The following is a 5,000-nucleotide window of genomic DNA, read 5'->3' as shown; positions in this document are numbered from 1 at the left end:
TAACCCAAAACATTCCCTCATAATGGCAACACATGCATAGACGTAACACATAGCTCGTCACATAAACACACACACACGCATCTATCCAACATTCACGTTCTATTTATCTATGTAACTATTTTCAAACAGGCGATCTGGCGCTCTGAGATGCTTAAGAATACAAGCTTAAAACTATCGTAAACACACTTATTAAAACAGCACATACTGACTCATACAGAACCTCATAGTTTGACCGTCATTCTCATACTTACAGGAAGGAATCAGCCTCCAGCATGACCTTGGGCTGGACGTGCTGGAGCTTGTCGCTGCTGTCGCAGATCACACGTCCCAGGCTGGTCTTGCAGAGCTCGTAAAGTTGTTCTGAAAGTGTTTATTGAACGTACGTGAGCCAAAAATTGACTTGGTATATCTTTAAACACTATCTAGATATATGTTATTGGTGACGCAGGAAAATATTTAGGTTGGGAATCTTAACCAGGTAGCAGCGACGGGCCAAATTTGTGTCTTTACCGTGTAGCAGCGACAGGCCAAATTTGTGGCTTTACCGTGTAGCAGCGACGGGCCAAATTTGTGGCTTTACCATGTAGCAGCGACGGGCCAAATTTGTGTCTTTACCGTGTAGCAGTGACAGGCCAAATTTGTGGCTTTACCGTGTAGCAGCGACGGGCCAAATTTGTGGCTTTACCGTGTAGCAGCGACGGGCCAAATTTGTGGCTTTACCGTGTAGCAGCGACGGGCCAAATTTGTGGCTTTACCGTGTAGCAGCGACGGGCCAAATTTGTGGTTTTACCGTGTAGCAGCGACGGGCCAAATATGTGGCTTTACCGTGTAGCAGCGACGGGCCAAATTTGTGGCTTTACCATGTAGCAGCGACGGGCCAAATTTGTGGCTTTACCGTGTAGCAGCGACAGGCCAAATTTGTGGCTTTACCGTGTAGCAGTGACGGGCCAAATTTGTGGCTTTACCGTGTAGCAGCGATGGGCCAAATTTGTGGCTTTACCGTGAAGCAGCGATGGGCCAAATTTGTGGCTTTACCGTGTAGCAGCGACGGGCCAAATTTGTGCCATGATATAACACCCCCCAAAAGATGATACATAAACTGATCACAAATGCTTTGATATATATTATGAAATGGTTTGTATGGATGATGATTTTCCTCATTTTTCTTGCTTAGAAGGACCATTAAGAAACATGATACCCGCTGTTACCGGGTTAAACACTTCTCTAAACACACACACACACACACACACACACACACACACACACACACAGACCGATGCTTAATTTACGATGTTTTTGTTTGTATCTATGTATATGATGTTTTGATAGCAATAAATATTTACTTACTAACTTACACACACACACACACACACACACACACACACACAGACCGATGCTTAATTTACGATGTTTTTGTTTGTATCTATGTATATGATGTTTTGATAGCAATAAATATATACTTACTAACACACCGACGTAAGTGTTAACATTCAACACTCCCTGAACGTGCACGTACGTTCGCAAGAGAGGCATACATAGCCGACTCCTATAGATCTGGACCTCCTCTTTCCAGTGGTGTTTTTGGTTTCTAGCTGTGATGAAGAGTTTTTGAGATACAGAGGTTAAAAGAGACCCCCCATTGGACAGCCCAACTGCACCCGAGGGAATAGTGGCGTCCGCACCGCGCGCAAGGAAAGGGTTAAACACCTCTTCCTCACCCTATAGAAAGTCATGCACTCTCACCCTTCCTCACCCTAAAGAAAGGAAAGTCATGCATTGTCACCCCTTCACTCCTGTCACCCCTTTAAACACCCCTTCCTCACCCTAAAGAAAGTCATGCACTGTCACCCTTCCTCACCCTAAAGAAAGGAAAGTCATGCATTGTCACCCCTTCACTCCTGTCACCCCTTTAAACACCCCTTCCTCACCCTATAGAAAGTCATGCACTGTCACCCTTCCTCACCCTAAAGAAAGGAAAGTCATGCATTGTCACCCCTTCACTCCTGTCACCCCTTTAAACACCCCTTCCTCACCCTATAGAAAGTCATGCACTGTCACCCTTCCTCACCCTAAAGAAAGGAAAGTCATGCATTGTCCCCCCTTCACTCCTGTCAGCCCTTTAAACAACCCTTCCTCACCCTAAAGAAAGGAAAGTCATGCATTGTCACCCCTTCACTCCTGTCACCCCTTTAAACACCCCTTCCTCACCCTAAAGAAAGGAAAGTCATGCATTGTCACCCCTTCACTCCTATCACACCTTTAAACACCCCTTCCTCACCCTATAGAAAGGAAAGTCATGCATTGTCACCCCTTCACTCCTGTCACCCCTTCCTCACCCTATAGAAAGGAAAGTCATGCATTGTCACCCCTTCACTCCTATCACACCTTTAAACACCCCTTCCTCACCCTATAGAAAGGAAAGTCATGCACTGTCACCCTTCCTCACCCTATAGAAAGGAAAGTCATGCATTGTTACCCCTTCACTCCTGTCACCCCTTCCTCACCCTATAGAAAGGAAAGTCATGCATTGTCACCCCTTCACTCTTGTCACCCTTCCTCACCCCCCTATAGCAAGGACAAACACATATCTCTCACCCCTTCACTCTTGTCACCCTTCCTCACCCTCCTATAGCAAGGACAAACACATATCTCTCACCCCTTCACTCTTGTCACCCTTCCTCACCCCCCACACATCACTCACCCCTTCACTCTTGTCACCCTTCCTCACCCCCCTATAGCAAGGACAAACACATATCTCTCACCCCTTCACTCTTGTCACCCTTCCTCACCCCCCACACATCACTCACCCCTTCACTCTTGTCACCCTTCCTCACCCCCCACACATCACTCACCCCTTCACTCTTGTCACCCTTCCTCACCCCCCTCTAGCAAGGAAAACACACACATCACTCACCCCTTCCTTGGTACAGGTGCACATGACACAGGGTGATATGCGCTCGGCTGCCCCGATGTCAATATCAGTCTTGCCGACCCCACATGACACGCGCTCCTTCCACAGCTCCGGGTTGATCCCCGGCAGGTCACGGTGGGACACACGAGGGTTCCTGAAACATCAATGGGATCATCACAGTGTCTGGTTGGTGGGATGAGAAGTTTCCGCCTCCCATGTTGACAAGTTCCAGAGGTCAAAAATGAGGTTAACTGGGTTCTCATGTCTGTGTTTTGGGGTTCCTGGTACAGAGAAAGGGTCAAACTACCACTGGGGTCGTAAAACTCCCCCTGGAAATGCCCTGAACTCGTATGAAAGCCTAGTCAAATATGCGTGTTCTTAGGTTCTTGGTACAGAGGAAGGGTCAAACCACCACTGGGGTCATAAAACTCCCCCTGGAAATGCCCTGAACTCGTATGAAAGCCTAATCAAATATGCGTGTTCTTAGGTTCTTGGTACAGAGAAAGGGTCAAACTACCACTGGGGTCATAAAACTACCCTGAAGTGCCCAAATCTCCTATGAAAGCCTTGTCAAATATATGTTTTCTTAGGTTCACAGTACAGATGGAGGTTCATACTAATACCAGGGTCATGAAACTACCCCTGGAAATGCCCTGAACTCCTAGGAAAGTCTTGTCAAATATATTTCTTAGGTTCACAGTACAGATGAAGGTTCAAACTACCACCAGGGTCATAAAACTACCCCCGGAAATGCCCCAAACTCCTATGAAAGTCTTGTCAGATATGTTTCTCAGATTCATGGTACAGAGGAAGGTTCAAACTACCACTGGGGTCATAAAAATACCCCTGAAAATGCCTACAACTCATACGAAAGCCTAGTCAAATATATATAAGTTTTACCTGACTTCTGCACATTGAACGGAAAAAAACACCCAAGAAAACCCGGATAATCTTCTCTGTGGCCTTGGGAAACAGTTGTAATGTGAGCCTGTGACCTTTAACAATACTGACCTAACCCCCAAACAGTCTCACTTACAGGAAGGGGTCAGGAAGGTCAAAGACGGACCGACCGCTGCTCACTCTCCACATTATCACAGTTATCGCAGAGCATCTTGGCAAGCGTGACCTGCAAGAATTACACACGTTAGAATTATTACTTACGACACAAGCAAAGAACTTATTGACAGACTGCTAGAAAACACTCATTCAGACTTACATAGAGATTTAGTATACTTATTAATACACACACTCACACTATATAAGGAAGGAAAGGACTTAGAACTTATTGATAGACTTTGCAAGGAAAAAACTCACACTAACATAGAGATTTAGTAGACATATTAACACACACACTCACACTATATAAGGAAGGAAAGGACTTAGAACTTATTGATAGACTTTGCAAGGATAAACTCACTCATAACAATATAGTGATTTAAAATGCCTGATAGAATGTGTTTGATAGATTACGTGTGCTTCAGTATTAGTGGACTTGAGAGGAGGAGGAGGAGGAGGAGGAGGAAAGGAGGGAGAGAGAGAGGAGGAAGAGAGGGAGGAAGAGAAGGTGAGGAAAGAAATGAAGAAAGGTTGAGAAAGGAAGGAGAATACAAAGAAAATAAGAAAAAAAAAATTACGTATACGATTTGACCGAGACTCACCTCAGGAGAGAGAGAGAGAGAGAGAGAGAGAGAGAGAGAGAGAGAGAGAGAGAGAGAGAGAGAGAGGAGAATACCAAGAAAATAAGAGAAAAAAATTACATATACGATTTTTTTTTCTTCTCTCTCTCTCTCTCTCTCTCTCTCTCTCTCTCTCTCTCTCTCTCTCTCTCTCTCTCTCTCTCTCTCTCTCTCTCACTCTCTCTCTCTCTCTCTCTCTCTCTCTCTCTCTCTCTCTCTCTCTCTCTCTCTCTCTCTCTCTCTCTCTCTCTCTCTCTCTCTCTCTCTCTCTCTCTCTCTCTCTCTCTCTCTCTCTCTCTCTCTCTCTCTCTCTCTCTCTCTCTCTCTCTCTCTCTCTCTCTCTCTCTCTCTCTCTCTCTCTCCTTTACCATCTCTCTCTCCTTTCCTTCCCTTCCATAATAACAAGAACAATA

At 45.4% G+C, this 5,000-nt stretch overlaps 1 protein-coding gene across 41 annotated transcripts in view; it reads right to left on the bottom strand.

The window, feature by feature from the left end:
* The window catches only part of LOC126993895 (heme peroxidase 2-like), a 71,451-nt gene that overhangs the window by 34,074 nt on the left and 32,377 nt on the right, over window positions 1-5,000 (bottom strand). For 4 of the 41 annotated variants that reach the window (XR_007748427.1, XR_007748437.1, XR_007748441.1 and 1 more), the window contains 3 exons: window positions 3,948-4,037; window positions 2,915-3,065; window positions 252-360 (listed from right to left, as the gene is read on the bottom strand). The exons of 33 other annotated variants lie outside the window; for them this stretch is intronic. The gene's annotated coding sequence lies outside the window, so the exon portion shown is untranslated. The remainder of the gene's footprint in view (window positions 1-251; window positions 361-2,914; window positions 3,066-3,947; window positions 4,038-5,000) is intronic. 4 more of the 41 variants (XR_007748435.1, XR_007748431.1, XR_007748432.1 and 1 more) reach the window with 2 other exon arrangements.

Source organism: Eriocheir sinensis, unplaced genomic scaffold (assembly GCF_024679095.1).
Source record: "Eriocheir sinensis breed Jianghai 21 unplaced genomic scaffold, ASM2467909v1 Scaffold698, whole genome shotgun sequence".
NCBI lineage: Eukaryota > Metazoa > Arthropoda > Malacostraca > Decapoda > Varunidae > Eriocheir > Eriocheir sinensis.
This window is presented reverse-complemented; position numbering and strand designations above follow the sequence as displayed.